This window comes from Equus przewalskii, chromosome 10 (genome assembly GCF_037783145.1).
Source record: "Equus przewalskii isolate Varuska chromosome 10, EquPr2, whole genome shotgun sequence".
In the NCBI taxonomy this organism is placed as follows: domain Eukaryota; kingdom Metazoa; phylum Chordata; class Mammalia; order Perissodactyla; family Equidae; genus Equus; species Equus przewalskii.
In genome coordinates, this window is record NC_091840.1 from 13,572,388 (window position 1) to 13,592,555 (window position 20,168).

At 43.2% G+C, this 20,168-nt stretch overlaps 1 protein-coding gene across 3 annotated transcripts in view; it reads left to right on the forward strand.

Annotated features, from left to right (window-relative positions):
* PRKCA (protein kinase C alpha) overlaps positions 1-20,168 on the forward strand; it is a 405,935-nt gene that overhangs the window by 173,902 nt on the left and 211,865 nt on the right. The window lies entirely within an intron of this gene.

Below are 20,168 nucleotides of genomic sequence, written 5' to 3' on the forward strand. Positions count from 1 at the left end.
AAGGAGAATGATTCTAACTCCACTTGCAGCTGCTGTTTTAGACACAATGAAATTCTCCTGGGTTTGTCATTCCCAATTTTGTTGCTTTCAAAAACTGTGAATCTTTTAAATATATATATAGAAATTTTTTTTAAAAAACTGCAATGATTTAAAAATCTCAAACCAGGGCATCCCTGGTATATTCGGAGGCAAGCCACCTTAATTTGTGAGATGCTTCAGATACTGTGTGACATGCGGCATTGTCAGGACTCTGAGGACCTGCCTACTCGATACAAACCAAATTGTAGCTTCAGCTAATTTTGATTTGGAAATTGCCCCCTTAAAAAGAAAAGTACTAAAAATGTTTGACATTTACAGGATTTTTGCAGCAGTCTGCAGTTTCTCTAGCAAGTGTATTCACAGGCGTTGAAAGAATTTGGCAATTGCTAACTCATGTTTTTGTATAGTGTGGGAGTACAAATATAGTGCTAATGGCATATTACAGTGATGGGTATCTAGAGTGTAATGACTCTCAAAGTCAGAATTCACATTTTTATAGTTTTTAAACATGTTTTCAGCACTTAGGTGTAAACTCATCTATAAAGATAATGGTAATGCGTGACCACAGAGCATTTTTTTCCCTCTAATTCTCAATTGCTTTCACACTTATTTTTGCTAATAAGTACTGTCTCTAGGAGCCCAGAGTAGTGGTATAAATGATAAGATGAGGTTCAGTTTTTTTCTAAGGAAAATCGAAATGTGATTTTCTTTTTCTTTTTTGGTTAATTAGGACAACTGAAAGTAAACATCCAATTAGGCAGTGATGAGGCTAGTCTAGCTCAGTCTGTATTCTTTAAGGAGCCTGAAGTTAGAAGAATGTTGAAAAGAAGGTCAGTCTAAGACAAAGCCAGATTTCTTGTAGAGAATGAACTCCTCTTGATTTTATGGGTTTATACCATGTGTGTAAGAAGAGAAAATAGGGTCAAGAATTGTTTTATCCCTTTACTCTGTGAAAGGCAAGCACAGTGGTTTAGAAATAGGGAGACCTGCTTTCTACTTTTAGATCAGTCTTCAAAATACTGAATGTTCTTTGAAATAACGAAATACTCAAGTGAAGAAAGAATTGAGGAACCAACTTAAATTTAGTTCTCAAAGAACCCTTCCTTCAACCCATGGCTCCTTTAGCTATTATTCAATCTCTCATTCCCCTCTTAGCTGTATTTTGGCTGCCATTCTGCATGACTGTGACCAGGGGTCTTTCTCTTGATCTGGACCACAAATCCCTCAAGATGTCCACTGGGGAGCTGCTGGGGTCCCAAGATGGGCATCCTCCAGGTGAGGGTCAGCTGGGAGCCAGGAGGGACGAACACAAGCATTGTGCTTGGGAAAGAGCTGATAGACATCCCGGGGCTGGGTGTGACCTGGGGCAAAGCCAGTGAAGGGGCTATGGCAGGATGGGACACCTATACTTTATAAAGCAATGCCCCCTCCACCCCCCCCACCCCCCCCACCCCCACCCCCCCCCCCGCTTTTTTTGGCTTCCTGCAATGTCTGTGTTTATTTCCTTTTAGTATTTGGAAATATCTTTGAGTCTGTCTCAGCTATACTAGGCAGAAAGGAGTTTCCTGGCTATTAGCAGAGCCAAAAGGTGAGAACAGAATGGGGGAAGAAACAGTAATTGAAGCAAGAGAGAGCTGAGCAAGGAGAAATGGGGGACTGATCGGAAGCGCATGGTGGTGATCTCCTGGAGAAGCTGAGTGCTGTGCTAAGTTTTTGTATTATTGCATTATAAACGGGCCAAGTTATTCCCTTACAGGTGCTTCATGCCGAACCCCGGAGAGGGAGGAGGGACCAGCTGCTCAAAGCCAACTAAGAGAATGCTTGAGGGCATTTTATGATGCTTGGTTTATGGGCATAGCAGTGAAAACCATAATGTCTATTCTGAACTTTGGGAAGATGGTGTGAGACTGTGTAGCTGGGTCTGTCATTGGCTGACATGTGGTGTGGGTAAGTGAGTCATTGAAAAAGAAAGCCAGGCCACAAAAGAAGAGGGCCCTAGAGCATTATTCATCGTGAGACCCACTACGACCCTAATGGGGCCTTGAACTCTACTCCCCTCCTGGGCTGTGCTGTCAGGACTTCCTTCAGAGACCCATGGTGCTGCTTCCTCTTGAATTCTGTTGCTGCTCCTGGGATAATTATCTGGTGCCTTCTGGTTCCCATCATTATCCAGGAGTGGTGGTGGAGGATTCCAGTGGAAGGGGTTGAGTACAGGAGGGAAGGCAGCACTTTCTGTGGTGTATATGACCTGAGTCACCCGAGGTGAGCTGGGCACAGTGGGCTTGGGTCAGGTTCTGGACTCACCATCATTCTGATTTCAGAAAAAAACAGAAGCAAGATCAATCCATCAGTGTAGAGTTGCAAAGTGGGGCAGTGACCCCCAAACCTGGCTGCAAATCTGAATTACCTGGAATGCTTTCAAAAATGCATTTCCTGGGCCTCCCTCCAAACTCAGGCAGGTCTTAGAAAGCACAGACTTTAGAGTCACATAGTCCTAATATTGAATCTCAGCTTCAAACACCCTTACTAGTTGTGTGACCTTGAGCAGGTCAGTTAACCTCTCCAAATGACAGTTTCTTTATCTGTGTGTACAGGACAAATAATCATATTTATAGTTTTGGGATGAATGAAACAATGCATGTAAAATGCTTATTAGCTCATTGGCCATTACACAGTAATCATTTAATAAATATTAGCTATTATTATGCTGAACCAAAATGTTTGTCTGCTGTTCAGTACTGTGGAAATGTGTAAAAGAATTAGAAAAATCATGCTCCCAATCTGACACACACACGATCTAGATGGATGAGCAAAGCAAGTGTACATGAATGTTCGGTGAGCTCCAGGCAAAGGGGGAACACTGTGATAAAGTTCAGATTGGAAGACTCGAGAAGGATACAGTGTGGAACTGATGGGGGGTCCAGGGTGCTGCTGGTGAAAGTGAAGAAGCCTGTGACTCTAGAGACGTTTCAGAGCTAGCGTCAGAGGGGCTTGCAGTGAACAGAATTGCCTTCTGATGATGTCAACATGTCTAATACAAGACTCTGACTAATTGCTATTTATAGTTGCTTATATTCAAAAGCTTGTTTATACCACTGAAAACTGTCAGCTGGGTGTAGTGGAAAGAACTGAGCTCAGTTTGAACTCTCCATTCCTTGTCCCATCTCTACCCCTAACTAGCTTAGTGAGCTTAGACAAGCCACCTGACTCTGAGGTCTCAGCTTCCTCGTTGGGGGGCAGGGGCCCCAGACAACTACCAGGGGTCTTCTGGCTCCAACAGTGACCATCCAACATTCAACAAAAACATTTGCTACACTTGCTTTCCAAACCATTTATTGAGTATCGTTGGTTTTCATTTCCTGGTACTATGGAAGGTCTATTGTTCAGTGGAAGACTATATGTTTTGCTAATTTGTTGCATAAGATTCATATTCCTATAATTCTCACAAAGACAGATTTCCACTTAAAATCATTTTTGTTCTGTTGGAATTAAATAGAAAGTCTACTTTGTTATGCTTTTGTTTGATTTCCAGCCTCAAGAAGCTGTTAATGACATTTTGGAAGACTGATGTGGAAACATCTTAACATCATTTCTCGGCTCTAATTAACTACTGGTAGCCCCTGACTTCAAAGCAATTGACTTCAGATAACCCATATTTACAAGTTAGTATCCTGGATGTCAGGATCTAGTCCTTCTCATCTCCCTCTGCAGACCTACTCAGTAATTTTCAATTCAGAACACCAAGGAGGCATTCAGTCTTTCTTTTCACAGCTCTTCATTGCTTGTCTACCGTGGGCCAGGCACTCTTCTTTGCACTGGAGATCCACCAGTGAACTAAACAGACAGAAATCCCTGTGCTCATGGAGTATATGTTCCAGTGCCGTTAGCCTGGAAATGTACCAACCCTATTGCCCCAGGTGAGGAGTAACTTGTGTCGGGTATCTGGGTCATTCTTTATCCAAGATCACTTCCCGCTCAGTCCTCTGGAGTCTCCTAGTGACTATGAAGGGAGACTAAGTCGTAAAACTACAAGGTGCTTTTCCGTAGAAATAATAGAATATGTGATTGTTAGGTCTATGTGGTATATTGCAAAAAGTGGCCACAGATCCTCCCATCTTTGTTGTGTGCTCCCATGTAGCATGACTCTGCGATCCTTTCGGTCAGGAAGTGGAGTCCATTTCTCTACTCCTATGAGTCTAGACTGTTTTATGACTTCCTTTGACCAGGAGTTACAGCACGAGTGACACTGTGGGAGTTATGAGCTGAGGCATTAAGAGGCTTTACAGCTTCCTCTCTTGCTCGCTGTCTTGGAACTTCTGCTGCCATTGGAAGAAGCCCTCACTACCCTCCTTGAGGATGAGAGGCCATGTGAGCAGAAATGAGCCTTCTGGCAGAGGACCCCTAGACCAGCCAGCATTACCACCAGGCCTATGAATGAGTCCATCATAGACCATCTAGCCAACTGCCAGATGGATGCAGCTGCGTGAGTTTTTACCAGCTTAAAATCTCAAGATGCTCACCATTAGCATCAATGCAAATGGTTTTTATTAATAATTAAAAGTTATACACATTTATATATGTATTTATTAATATAGATATTAATATATTTCCCATCTGTTATGAATTACATAGATTTTGGAAGGTTGGAAAGACATGCCTTTCACATTTTAAATGATCCACTTAGAGGTTAGCTCTTGGAACAGAACCACCTGAAATTTGCTGACTGGCTATATGTGTTTTGTGGAGAGAGATCAGCACTAGCGAGTGTGAAATGCAGTCATCAAATGGTAGAAGGTTCCTAGGGCACATGGACCTACTTCACGTGGATGCAGGTAGTGGGGTGTATTTGGAAAGGCACGGGTCTAAGACGACCCTGACCAATTTGGACAAGTATGTTTTCATTCTGGAAACTGAGATTTGTTTCTTTACTGGAAGTATTGATGGAAGTCATGACTCATTAATATGAGTCCAAAGTGGAAAATGGACATCTATCTCCATAAATTAAACAGAAACATGGCAGGGCCACTTCACATGCTTTTCCCTCTTTTCCAAAAGTCGCATTTTGTTTTAATTCAGAAGGAGGTCTGGGAGCATTCTCTGTGCATAATTGCTTTATAAACACCATTTTATTTAATTCCCTTGCTAATAATACTTCCTGTAAATAAACAATCAAAGTCAGCATGGTTCCAGATTGCTATTATAATGATTATAAACCATATGTTTTATGGAGTGGTCTAAAAATGACGTACACTGTGAAAAACTTTGGAAATTGCATATGTTAACTATCTTGCTATATAGATATCTGTTCTGATCAGTGGATAAAAGCAGCCACACACTATTGTAAGGAAATATTGAGAAAATGTATTAATAGTAAAGTTGGAATTAGTAAAGTAAGTTTTAAGTAAATATAAAACTGAAATATATATATTATATAGATGCACATATCAATCAGCAGATTGTTCCCTTGAAGGAGATGTAAGGTGTTCTGTGGAGATGATTGGGTGGGTATGAAATAAAGGTGGTTTGCTTTATGGTTGAAATACTATCAGTATCAATTTGCTATGGTCACCTAAGAAACTAACCCAGAAAATTGATGGCCTTAAAACAATGATGCTACTGTTTACAGAATCTGCAGGTCACGTGAGGTTTGGTTGATTTCACCTGGGCTCAGCTGGGCACCTTGCCTTCTCATTGTGGGGCTGTCAGTCGACTCTGCTCCACATGCCTCTCATCCTCCTCTGACCAGGAGGCTAGCCTGGGCGTGTTCTTCCCGGGGCTGGCAGAAACTGAAGAAGGCAAGCAGAAACACCAAGTCCACTCTGTTGTGGACTTGGAACTGGCACTTTGACATTTCTGCCTCATTCTGTTGGCCAAAGCAAGTCGCATGGCTGAGTCAAAAGTCAGGGAAATATACTTGACCTTTGTAGGAGGAATTCTAAAGTTGTGTAAAAAGGGTAATGGATACAGTGAGAGGTGAAGAATTGGGCCAGTAATGAAATACGCCACTTTGTTTGCGTGACTCTTAAGAGAGCCAAGACTTGTTAAAAACGAGCAAAAAGGTAAATTAGAGATAGTGAAGAAGCAGATTGGGAATACTTTGGTCTTTGTATAACGTAAAGACATGTGTCCTCCTTCTATACCAGGGGTTGCAAATTGCAGCTAATTGGGCCATGTGCCATCCAACACTTGTCTTTGTGAAAACACAGCTATGCCCATTTGGTTTTATTATTGTTTTTTAAAGATTTTATTTTTCCTTTTTCTCCCCAAAGCCCCCCAGTACGTAGTTGTTTATTTTTAGTTGTGAGTCCTTCTAGTTGTAGCATGTGGGATGCCACCTCAGCATGGCTCGATGAGCGGTGCCATGTCCATGCCCAGGGTCTGAACTGGTGAAACCCTGGGCTGCTGAAGCAGAGGGTGCGAACCCAACCACCGGGCCATGGGGCCGGCCCCGCCCATTTGTTAATGTATGTATTATGTATGGCTGCTTTGGCCCCATAGCAACAGAGTTGAGTCTGAGTACTTGCAACAGACTGCATGGCCCACAAAGCTGAAAATGTTCACCATCTTGACCCTTAACAGAAAAAGTTTGCCGACTCGTTTTAAATTATGTGACTGAATAGCTTATGCGAAGCAAATTCAGTTGTAATGTCCTCCTTTCTAGCCTCTCCCAGCCCCAGTTCCTTTTAGGGTTTTTCAAGTGTGTGTTGCATTCTTATTCTTGTGTGTTTTTTTGTTTTTTTATTTTTTATTTTTTCCTTTTTCTCCCCAAAGCCCCCCGGTGCATAGTTGTGTATTCTTCGTTGTGGGTTCCTCTAGTTGTGGCATGTGGGACGCTTCCTCAGCGTGGTCTGACGAGCAGTGCCATGTCCGCGCCCAGGATTCGAACTAACGAAACACTGGGCCGCCTGCAGCGGAGCGCGCGAACTTAACCACTCGGCCACGGGGCCAGCCCCTATTCTTGTGTGTTTTTATAAAATAAGTAAAATAGGGAGATAAAGTAATCCTGGTACCTGGATTTTGCCAGTGGCAGCCAATACCATCTACATCCACTTAAACCAAAGTTTACAAACTGACAAATTACAGACTATGGAACATACAAATGAGGGGGCCAGTTTGCTGCCTTTGCCTTTACTGTTAATGCTTTGTGGCTCTGTAGGTCATTCATGATGTTAGACAATACGCTGATTGTTTCTGTTCTGCTGAAAGACAATCTGATTGTGTTTCGTGTAGAATGAAGTACAGATCTGCTCACCTCTACTCCCACGAGAAATGATGCAGACCTGTGTCTGCTCAGACCTCCTTTTGTCAGCTTTGGTGTTGGTGTGGGAGGCCCAACCCTCTTGGGTCAGCCTATATTCCTGCTGCTTTGTAAAATAATACAAAGAAAATGTAAAAGAAAAAAACTATCCACTATATTATACCTACCACTCCCTTAGCATTTATTTATAATGGTTTTCTCTACTGGATGGGACTTTGTATGGCTTAGAAATAATATTGATGACTGTATGGAAATATGGAAAATGCCTGTAATACAGTGTTCCATAAAAATAATACAAAATTGCTGCAGGTACACTGTTGCAGCCATATCATAAATATGTATATGTGTGTGTGGTAGACAGAATGATGTCCCCCAAAAGACAGCTGTGTCCTTATACCCAGAACCTGTGAATATGTTACCTTACATGGCAAAAAGTACCTTGCAGATGTGATTAAGTCAAGGATCTTGAGAGGGAGAGATTATCCTGCATTATCTTGCTGTGGGCCCTTTGTAATCACAAGGGTCCTTGTAAGAGTGAAATAAGAGGGTGGAAGTCAGAAAAGGATATGTAAGCAGAAGTTGGAGCATTGTGCTTTGAAGATGGAGGAAGGGGCCATGAGCCAAGGAATATAGGTGGCCTCTGGAGGCTGGAAAAGGCAAGGAAACAGCCCTCCAGAAGGATCACAGCCCTGCCAACACTTTGATTATAGCTGGTAGGATTCATTTTGGATCTCTGACCTCTAGAACTGTTACATAATAAATTTGAGGTGTTTAAGTCACTACTCTATGGTTCTGGCAATAGAAAATTAATACGGCACATACAATTGGGAGGGAAGATGTTTCCAAATGATACTTGGAGGTTATAAATATTTAATATATTTTAGTTGGTTAGTATATTTTGATTGGGTGGCTGGTGAGTTTATTTTGGTGGGTGGTTAAGACTAAGAGGCAGCCAGTGCTTTTTAAATGTTACAGGAGGGGAAAGTGGTAGAATTTGAAGTTCAAAATCAAGCAAATGATATGTAAACCCAGCAAAATTGTTCTCTAGTTTGAGTTTTGCTGTGCCAGGGTGGTAAATGGCTCCAGTCTTAATAGGGAAGCCAATTTATTCTTTTTTTTTAAGCCTGTCTCTGGTTTTCAATAGACTTTCTTTGAGCTGAAATGTCACCTTTGGTTTCTATTGGTATCCTTGCAATTAGGTCTTTGCAAAAGTTTGAATGCAAGTATTAAGCTAAATAGATGTTTACAAACTTCCGTCAAACTCTCTAAGGTGACAGCAGCATTCTGTAAAAGACATTACACTCCAGTTTTCTCACCATCTCTATTCCTTCCAACTATTTCCAAGTTATAAGAAGCTGCTGTGAATAAGGCTAGCTGCTCACTTTCCCCAGCAGTTGACCTTGTGGGCTTTGGAGTTCAGTGAGCCATTTCCTAGGCCTGCGTCTGCTATTTCACAGTCATGTGACCTTGCAGAGCCTGATCCTTCATTGGTAGAAGGAGCCATGCCTCGTGGAGCAGTTGATCAGGGCTGTGCACCTGCAGATGGAGTCACCAGCACTCGACAAGCTCTTCCTTGTGGCAGGAGTGGCCCGCACATAAAATTCCAGAATCTTATACTCAGTCTTGGCAGTTTTCTCAATAGGTAAATGAGATTTTGAGATTTTTCATTTCCTTTCATTTGTTCTGAGGCTAGCTTTATGTATTTTGAACAACTAAAGGATAAATATAGTCCTTTAGAAGGACTATAAAAATGTCCTTAACAGAAGTCCCCTAGGGCTGTGTCTCACTTTCGTGAGTCCTCATGTGTAGTCCCTGAATACTGTGGTCCCTAGTTTAGTGGGATTAAGCAGAGTCAAACTCTCCTTAAATCTCAAAATAAGCTGCTGATCATACTGCCTGATGGTGCACAGGCTAATCGATTCGACTTGATATTTCAGCTAACTGGAGTTACTTTCCTTTGCTCCTTCTCTGTCCTCCCAGATCTACAACACGCAGTAAGGAAAACTGAGTCAGGGAGAAGAAAGAACTTCTGTCATTGCGAATCAAATTATGAATCATGCTCTTTTGGCTTTGATTTGTCAATATAATGCACCCCTAAAAGTTCTTGGAAAGTAAATCATATTAATTTGGCTCTTGCCCCAAGTTCACTTCCCTTTGATTGGCTGCTGCATAACATATCCTGGCTGGAATGTCCTTATTGTCCTCAAGTTCATCAAATATTTTGAACTCTCAAAGAGGAGATGTAAGCCAAGTACATTTATTCCAACTGAGACCATCTTTTGAGAGACGGAAAGAGGGATAAACACATGAATATATTTTAATTAAGCGAAAGACCATGACACGGAGTCTTACGGATGCATGCAGATGTGGGTGGCAGAAGGAACTTCGCCATTCAGCATACTGTCACCGAGGTTCCCCAAGAAATGGAGAGACTGAAAAATACTTGGGAAGAAAGAAAATACCATCAAATAACACGTCTATTCAGCTATAGAGATGGCTGGAGATAAAAAGCAGGACAGGACCGCTGCAGTTTGTTGCCTCTTTTACAGCTCTCAGTTTGCTCCCAGTTCCCACGAGGGGTAAAATGGATGTCATCCCAGCATCTACTGTCCCCTGTTCTAGAGAATTGAGGTAGGCGTTGACTCCAGAACCTTCTGGGTGTTGTTATTGTTGTTAAAGGGATGGACCGCATGTCTGCAAGGGAAGAGGAATGCCTCACCTACTTACAGGCACTCTCTAAACCAGGCAAGAGAATCCTGGGTTCAGGAATGTCTTTTTCAGACTTTTGCTGCAATTCTTAGGCTGCTACACTGCTTGAAATGCTAATATTCCTTCCCTGCCTTTCAGAGGTGATAATATTGGGGCAAATGATAGAGATCTAGAAAAATCATGTTTGTGCTCCCTCCTTATCCTGGCTGTGGAATGAGTAGCCAGGCACATCACCTCTCTTCCTGTCTCTGTCTGTCTGTCTTTCTGTCTCTGTCTCATTCTCTCTCTTCTTCTCTCTCCTGGGCCCTCTCACATCCTCCTGACAGCACTTCCAGTTGCTTAATTGATTACCTGGGTTTGTGTTGACAATTAGGATCTTTTCAGTAACATTCTTTGTCCCAGTGGGACTCTTTGCTGGCTCCTGTTCACTGAGCAAACACTTGAGAAAGCCTGAGATTAAATGGGCAGGGGACCCACACCACAGGGAAGCTGTGGGCAGCAGCGAGCCTTCGAGGGCAGTCATGGGATGGGAGATGCGCTGAGAGGCGGGCAGTCTCCATTAACGTTAGGATCACGGCCTAGAAGCTGTGCCTCCTCCGGACTCTGAAGAGCAGTGCTTCTCAGCCCTGACTGCACCTCACAATCAGCTGAGGAGCTTTTAAGATGGGCCGGGGCCTGGGTGTTCTCCAGATCAATTAAATCCACATCTCCGAGGTGGGAGTCGGCAGCTTCAGTGTTCTAGCAAAGCTCCCCAAGCGATCCTAATGGGAATTCTGCGGGAGACTCAATTATCTTCACTCCTCGGCTTGGGGAGAGTGGAGTCCTTTTGTGGCCGATGTCGGGAGGCAAAAATAACCGCTGGGTTGTTGGCTCCCGGCGTCTATCCCGTTTTTGTGGTGTGACTGTTTCAGGTCAGGTGATCTGGCCCACATTTTCACGAGTCACCTTTCAGTGGCCCCCTGTCCGTGCTGTCTCCCTTGAGGGCTTAGCCCGCTGCCCACCTGCAGGAGCAGCGGCAAATCGAGGTCCAGACTTCACTCCCCACCGCTCCTTTCCACACCCACCCCTTTGTCGGCGGGTCTCGACCTTGAGCGCAGCAGATGGCACCGACGGATGCCACACGCCGTGGATGTCCGCAAGTGCCTGTTTAGCATCCAGCACTCAGAGAAAGTGGGCTTTCTCCTTTAAATGATCTTCTTAACGCTTCCCTTTCCCAGACCCCACAGGCTGGAGCCCGCGTTTCCAGCGGTGGAGTCTGATTTCCCTGGAGAGGAGCTGTGTCCCAGCGAGCGCTCCCTCCCCCGGTGCGCGGACATCACCCAGCCCGCCTTGGCCTCGCACCTTCGCACTGGGGTCCCGTGTGCCGCTTCTCAGCAAACAAGGGCGTTTCCACGAGGGAAAACTGCCGATGCCTTTGCCTTTGGCGATGGGTTTTCTTCCCCCAAGTGGCTCACTTCTGGTAAAGACCCGACTTCAGCTTGAGTCCCTTGAGTCTCTCTCAACCACCTTTGCGCAGAAGGATTTAAGGAGCCAACTGAGGGCTTAAAAAAAGCCAGGTGATAATTCACTAGGTTTTGCTGGTTGTTTTTAACCAGACTCATTTTTTTTTTTTTACATTGATTCTCACCCCCACTCCCCCCGCCCCAGCTGCTATTTCTCTTTTTAATTTAATTGCAACCCCATCATCCTTCCCTCTTTGTGTGGGATAAGACTCTAAGCACTGGCTGGGACTTGGGTTCTCACCCACTGGTGATCTGGCTTCACTGTGGGTTGCTGTGGCCGTGCACAGGTCCCCTGGTGCCTCTCCTGAGATCAGCAATATATAATACCCTCCTTGAGGGTGCGTGAGGCTCGGTTTATCCCCAGCAACCAAACTGCCGCTGTGGGTGTGCACTGGTGCTTTCTGAGCGGACTCCTTTGCTTTCCCACATTCAGTGAAGGGGTATCCATGGCTGGAAAATGCTTGAACGCGACTGAAACTCTAAGCAGTCAGCAACACTTCATCCCTTTGAACTTGAATTTTAACGCACAAGAGACTTCAAACCTTAGAGCTTTTTGTGACGTGTCTTCGATGATAGCCGTTTGATTCCCATGCTTCCTCTCCCCTTACCAAGTGATACTTAAACGGATGCCCAAAAATGTGCAGCTAAGAGGCTCTTTTTTTCACTTGATTAAATGAGCTATTTTTCTCCCCCAACTCCTTCTCTTAACCGATGTAACTGCATTTGGTTTGCCTAAGAGAAGAAACATATCCTTGCCCATGTTTGTCTCTGTTTCAGATAAGACATTCCCCTCTCTATCCTCCAGAAGGCGACAGGGTGGTGGCCAAATTCCTTGCTCTCCTGGATCCTTTTCTGGGGCTCTCTGTCCTGCTCCCCACTGGTTTGCTGCATGCTAATTAGGAGGCCACGTGTCTTGAAACAAATCCCATCCAAGGTCGGGAGTCTGCATGTTACCCACTCAGTTTATAATCAATTCTTAATTTGGCTGGGCAGAGGAGGCCTGTTTTAAGGGTCAGCCTTCTGCTGCTTTCTCTTGATTACAGACCACTGTTGCCTGTCAGTGCTTCCCACCTAAGCTTTAACTGATACCTAGTGGGTCAGTCACTAGCAACCAGGAAGGATGCAGGGGAGGTTCTTCCTGCTGCCTCCCACCCAGCCTGGTAGAATCTTTTCCTCTTAGGAGGTTCCTACTGAAAGAGGCCCTGGTTGACTTGACAGAGCTGCTTATGGTTGCTTAGGCTTATTTCTGCCACTGCAGAGAAATTTGCTCCCACTGCAGAGACCATTGGAAAGGGCAGCCCAGACAAGCCGGCTTCTCAGGCATTTAAACAAGTCATCTGAAGTTTGTTGGACTCCAAGGGGCAGAAGCCATCCTTTCATCCTGGACGCAGAAGTATTTATGGAGCACTTCCTTTTGGGAGAGGTGGGAGGCAAAGCTTTCAACTTCTCGTCAAAGTTTTTCTATATTTAGAGGCAATATGAAGGTCATGACCTTTTCTGATGCCTCCCCAATTTGAAGATGATTAGTTTTGATTATATTGACCTTGACTGTTTTCTTCTCTTGTGGAGCTGACCATGATTTTGTGTCAGAGCCAAAGATTCATATTTGTCTATTCCCCTTGGATGGGAACTATGCAGTGGCTCAGTTATTATTGTTCTGCTAAAGGGCAAAATTGGGGTTTCTTGTGCATGAGGGACATTCCATTGTCTTCTCTTGATTCCTGGTAAATCTGACGAAGGCTGCATTTTATTCCTAACTGTCTGGCTTCCTCTTGAGTTTTGTATTCTGAATATTAAAAGTCATGGATTGATTTTTCTGAACTTCTAGGCTAAATGTGTTTGAATAATAAACTTGCAGCATGAGACAAATGGACAAATAAACTCGAAGACTTATGATAATTTGACCCATGTCTGTATTATTTGTTACTGACAATGAAATAAAGGAGGATTGCTTGGGGCAGACTTGGGCTATCTGGTGGCATATGCTGATTTTATTGATTTAAAGGATTATATTTGAATATATTTTGACTTCAGTAAGACCAGACTGCAGAGTGCTTTCCTATCATTACTTACTTATGCCAACACCATCATAAGTAACAGTTGTTAGCGTTTACCAAGCATGTATTAAGTACTAAGTACTGTCCTCAGTACATTATGGGAATTAGTTCCTTGAATCATCCCCAAACTCTCTGAGATTGCACTGTTATCAGCTTTGCTTTCCAGCTAAAGAAACTGGCTCAGAGAGGTTTATCAGCTCATCCGAGGTTTACTAAATGACAGGTTCAAAATGGATTTGAACACCTGCAGTCTGATTTGCAAATTCACACTTGTAACCACTCTTCACCCCCCATCTACACTGCCTCTTGGACATCACTCGTATGTTGCCAGATGGAGGAATTCACCAAGGATGAGGCCTACTTAAAATATTCCTGAGTATAAACAGGCTGTCTGTTGATCTATGTGTCCATCAGGCCAGGGGCTTTTACCTCCAGCCAACATATGGCAGAAAAAGAAAGAAGTGATGAAACATAGACAGTGCAGCTTCTTTAACCTGTCCCATCGTGGACCCAAATCCCCTCACCCTTGCTGCTCACAGGCCTCTGCCTGTTGGCAGGTATCCCCAGCAGCTTTGGGCTGGTCCAGCTTCCTCAGGCTTGGCGCGCTCATCAGAGTAGGAGGCACATAACGCGGCTTTTAAAGGGGTTCTGCAAACCGCCTGAGCTGCAGACCTTTTCTTTGTGGTTGGTGCCTGGCCGCTGTTTGCTCCATCCCTCCCTCCTCAGTTCCTGTGGGCCCCCTGTGCTGCTCGGTCACTATCTTTTCTTTGTTCTCTCAACAACAAGAAAAACAGTTATAGGATCTCAGGGCATTGTGAGATCTCAGAGTCTTCTGGACCTAGCCCTGCTTTTCAGAGGAGGCCCACACAGCCGGATAGTTTTATCATCCAGGCCAGATCTTCAGCTTCCTGACTCATTCTCCTTTATACTAAAATGTCTACATTTGAAATAAAAGTGAAGACTTGCGCCAAAAATAGCATCGTGCCTGGAACATATTGGGTGATCAGCATTTACTCTCTTCCCCTCCTCACTCCTCTTGTTGCTAATTATTTGCTCTGCAGCTTGAATAGCTGTTGGCCTCTGCCCTCTGGTATTTATGACTCATGATTTCTGTGTCTTACCTGGGTTTGGACTCACTGCTTTTGAGAGACTTTTTTTTTCTTTCATTTTTTTGCATGTATCCCACTTTTCTAATCCCGGCGTTTATCTCTGAGGAAAGTCGCCTCAGCCTCTTGCTGATCGCAGCCCTGGATGAAAAGACTGTGTTGTTGTTGTATTGAGATGCTCTCAGAGGAAAATGGCTAGGAGACATGAGCTGTTAGTCTGGTGGCTAGAACCTTCCTGGTGTGCTCTGATTCACTCCATCTGAATTCTGTTGTATGATATCTGGATAGATCCTCCAGTGATCAAGGAAGGCTTTTCTTTTCTTTTTTGTATAGGCAAAGGTTCTTTAACATATTAAGTACATTTGTGTGGAAATTATGTAACTTTTTTTTGGTAACAGCTTTATTGAGATATAAACACTCAAAACTGGAAAATAAAACCCATGAGAAAATGCTTTATGAGGTTACAACGTAGATTAGATTATGCAGTCTGGGAACAGAGGAGAGTGCAAATGAAGGTATCTGAAATGTTATTAGAACAGTGTTTAACATAGGTAACTTAAGACTTGCAAGACCTGGCTTGAAGTAGCTTCTCTGCTTCCTGGTTCTGTGACTTTGGGCTACTTGCTTAACCTCTCTGAGCTGTAGAATGGGGATGCTGCTGTTCATGCCACTGCCGCCACCACCGCCACCGAAAGCAGTAGCAGCTGCCGCTGCAAGAACCTCATGGGTTTCTGAGAAGACCTGTAAGGGGGCCTAAAAGGGCAAACACACGCAAGCACCCTGCACAACACTTAGCTCACGGCAGACGCTAGACTTAGTTCTTTCTCCCACTCCTTCCCTTTGTCCCTTCAAGTAGGCAAGGACACATTCACTACCTTTTAGAAAAAATTCCTTCAAATGGGATCCAATAGAGTTTTGCAACTCAGAAGGACCTTAAACTTTCTGGAAAATTGGCTGATGCGGCGTACCTCCTTTCCTGGGGATAAGGCAGTTTTCACTTTCCTGTTAGTTAGTTCATCTGTGTGCAAGTAAACAACATGCCCAGGTGGAAGAGGAAACTGAGATGTCTCCATCTTTGCATTATTTTGGGGGGGAATAGAAATAATGCCTTCTAGCCAAGACTTTTCTTTTTACTTGTGGTTGATCATTAAGAGAAGAATTTGGCTGCTGGTCTGTAAACTTCAGATAAAACAGATATTATTGATATGTATATTCGGAGTTTCTCGTCTCCTTGTTTCCCTGTGACAAGACTGACTTTTTTTCATTCTCATTTTACGGACTGGGAAATCACTCAAGAAATCCTAGTTACCTCAGTAGTGAGTGAGGAAGGAACTGGTAGGGCCCGTGTTACTACCACCTCGGCTGGGGAGGGGGTGGGAGCTTCAGAATCCGTTAACGTTGGCACTTCTTTTTATCTGTTTAGGTCAAACCTCAAGCACGTGCTCTCCCAGGGGCAGGTTGGAGAATAAGACTTGGGCTATGTCCTTTGAGAAGTTTATGATCTAGGAATGTGGATTATTGTTGGAGATTAAGTAAATTTATACTGACAGGTGATAGTTGAATTCTTAATCTGAATTTGCCACCTGAACCTTTCGATTGAAATGTTACCTATTAATGAAAGTAATATAGTTACTATATGACCCAGTAATTCTACTTCTAGGTATAGACCCAGGAGAAGTGAAAACATTATGTCTACACAAAAAAGAGTCATAGCTACATTATTCATAATAGCTAAAAAGTGGAAGTAACCCAAACAACCATCAGCTGATGAAATGGATAAGTAAAATGTAGTGTATCCTCACAGTAGAATATTACTCAGCCATAAAAAGGCATGAAGTACTGATTCATGCTACAATATGGATGAACCTTGAAAATGTTATGATAGGTGAAAGAAGCCAGTCATAAAAGACCACATATTATGATTCCATTTATATGAAATATGCAGAGTTGGCAAATCCATAGAGACACAAAGTGGATGAATGGTCGCCCAAGGTTATGGTTCAGGAGAGGGGAAGAAGTAATGGCTGCCAGTGGGTATGGGGATTCATTTGGGGGGAAAAATGTTCTAAAATGAGATTATGGTGATATTTGCACAACCTGTGAATATCCTAAAAATCCTTGAATTGTGTACTACAAATGGGTAAATTATATGATATGTGAATTATATCTCAGTAAAGCTGTTACCAAAAAAAGTTACATAATTTCCACACAAATGTGCTTAATATGTTAAAGAACTTTTGCCTATACAAAAAAGAAAAGAAAGCCATACTGTTGACTTGAATATTTAAATTGACAGCAAGACAAAATAAACCAGAATAAAACTAATTATGTAGCCCCAAGTTTCCTCCTTTACTGAGGTTTACTGTTCCAAATTCTCAAGGTTTTTAGAAGATGACAGCGGTTTAGCCCTGGGTGCCCTGGTATCATTCTACTTATAATGCGCACTGGGAAATATGTGTGAGAAACGGACTGATTTCCTGCCGTTATTCCTGGCGTCGTTAAGCACTGACCTGGATTATTGAGAAAGGTTTTGGACATTAGGTGGCCGGCAGGCCATAAAATTATTTGGAACGCTTTTACAAACTTGAGTCTCATTTCTGTCTATGATTCTGTCATTTGAGGTTTTATGGTAAAGCAGAATGTATTTTATTCTTGTGGTGGTGAGCAGGAGAATTCATGCTCCACACTGAGAGCAGCTCAATTCTTTTCACAACCCCAGAGTCCAAAAGAGTGAGCACTCTGAAAAAGCTTTTCCAAGGGGCATTGCAGCCGTAGGTAATTGGGAGTGGTGGCCGTTCTTTGCTTTGGCTGTTCGTTCTAGCCTGCCTGCCGCTCAACATAACCTGCAAACAGAGCTCCCGACAAGTAGGCAGATAATTGAGAATATTCACTTGGCTTTGTAACCTTTGGCTTCCTGTAGCCACAAAATCAGAAATGAACAGTAATAAGTTCAGAAGTTACAGGAAGAGGGGGAAACAATAACCAGAACTTTGAGAGCACCCAGAATGAAAAAGTGGCCGTTCAAATTCAAAATTGGAAAGGAATAGAACGTCCAAACAGCTTGTCTGAAATCTTGCCCATTCAGCATCCCTTCTTTGAGTAAGTGCAGAGCTCTGGGCAGTGTAGTGGAATGGCTGAAATTTGGACTTCATCTTCAAATATCCCTGTTCTGCTTGCTAACTCTTCGACTTTGGGAAATTAACTTCGTGCCTCATTTTTCTCTTCTGTAAAATGTGGATGATGATAGTAGTGCTCTGTCATAGGGCTGTTGGGAGGATTAACGGGTGCTTAGAACAATGCATAGTGCATATCAGGTGTGCAATAAATGCTGGTAGCGGTTGTCACTATCATTATCATTGTTACCAGCAGCAGTGGCTAACAAGACAGCTCCGAGTGCTCTTGCCCATGGACATTACAGCTTACTGCAGTGGATCATCTGGGATATTCCTGTGGCTGTCTGTCTGGGACAGATTCAGGGGGAGAATGTAGTTGTCCAGTCACTGGTCAGTCCCTCCATCCTCCTGCTCTCGTTAGATTGAGAATCACTTGGGGCCATTTTCTGCGATGGGTGCTGGATGGATAGAGGTGAATGACTTGGACCCGCCTCCCAGGAGCCCACCTCTGAAATCCCTCCACCGTATCTAACGCGTGATCCTAGGCATTCTTTCTGCAGTTTGCCCCAGTTAATTATCAGAATCTTTGTTTTAGGGGTTTCGGTAATTCATTCTTTGGGCTTCAGCTCTTTCTTCTAGGCTTTACTCTCAGGAAACGCCCCCTGCCCCATGTTCCTGAAGCTCTTTTTATTCCTAGCAATTTAGCAGGCATCCGGATGTTAAGAACTCTTGCCTGCCCGAGGTCAGAGGTGACAGAAAGCTACAATGTTTTCACTCTTTTTCTTTTTGAGAATAGTAGTTCACCAAATCTCCCTTAAGTAAATTATTACTGTAATTTAGGGTGAAAATTATTTGGGGCCACAGGTAAGAATCATTGAGAAAGTAAAACCAGTTTTGAAATGGACTCCAAAATGTGTGGCTCTGTTGCTCCAAGAATGGGTTTTAGGAGGTGGTGATAAGAACTGCAACTGAGTTGTCAAACACTTAGGGCTTCTTTGTAACTGAATGAGGTCTGTGGTTGGGGTTCCTTAGAGTTCATATGTGGAGCACCACTTGAAAACTAACATTCTGGGGAAGATTTTGTATTGACAGATGTTCCCTGTGATCAAATGCCATTTGGTCTTCATGTCACGCTGTAAAAGTCATGAGATGCAGTTCTGATGGAACTTTCTTGAGTGTATGCGAGCTTATCTTCTCAACTCATCTTTGCTGTAGAAGAGTACAAAAGTTTCCCTGAACAAAATTGAAGTATTCTCTACTCTTCCCCATTTCTGCAGTTCTTAAATATGTTTATTTCTGTTGAGGTAGAGATTGCCTTCGTATCTAAGGGCCTCTTCATGGTGTCTCTTTTTCTTGATGTTACTGAAGATTTTATTTTGGGTAGTGAGGACCCAGAGCTGATCCTTTCTAGAGATGTGTGACTAGGGATAAGAACAGAACTTTGGAATCTCGGCTCTGTCACTTAAAGCTGTGTGTCTTTGAGAGTTACTTAACCTCTCTGAGCCTTAGTAGCCTATTCTGAAAAGTGGTAGAAATAATACATTTATATATGGGGCAGTCTTGTGAAGATTAAGTAAGGAGTAGACCTAAAGCATCTGGTAGAACATCCGGCACCTAGTAAGTAGTAGCTATTATTTTTCAAGTTTGTCCACTGTTGGCAATACTGTCCTGGTGCAAGTATGGACATCAATGGCATTTGGGACTTGGCATGACCTCTCAGAGGCTGGAATGGGTACCACAGGAAAACAGAATTCTACATTTAGCCAGAAAGCAAGCAAAGTGCTTGACCGTGAGATGTGCCCAAAGGACATGGAGAGGGCCATCGAGAGAGCACAGAGCAGCCATTTCTGCCAACAGTGTGCTCTTTCTTAGGCCCCGTGTCTGAGGCCTCATCCAGGCCTGTCAGCAGTTAGACTTCTAGACTTTGTCCTTGTATCTTCCGCGCTACCATAAAAACAGTCCACTCTCTTCTGGCCTCTGCAAAACTCATCTAAGCTTATCTATTCACAAGCAAATGTACGAAAATAATTTTTACTGGAGACTGTTCCATGATTCAACATCATATTTTTGTGTGGCATCCTCAGATTTTCACTCTTGGTATTTTTTTTTGCCTGACTGCCTCTGCCTTTAAAAAAAAGAAAACCTCCTTTGCACTCTTCAAAGCATGAAGTGAAGCATGGGGAGTGTGTGTATGTGTATAAGTGAATGCTTTAGGTGGAGAATATCTTTCTGTTGTGTTATTATAGTCAAACGGTGCAGCAAAAACAAATTTCTAAATTTGTGAATTATTCTTACATTTTTCCCTTCTCAAGCCCAATAATTTTGTTATTGAATTTTTTTCAATATTAATAAGAACGGTTACCTTTTTCATGAGAGTATTATAT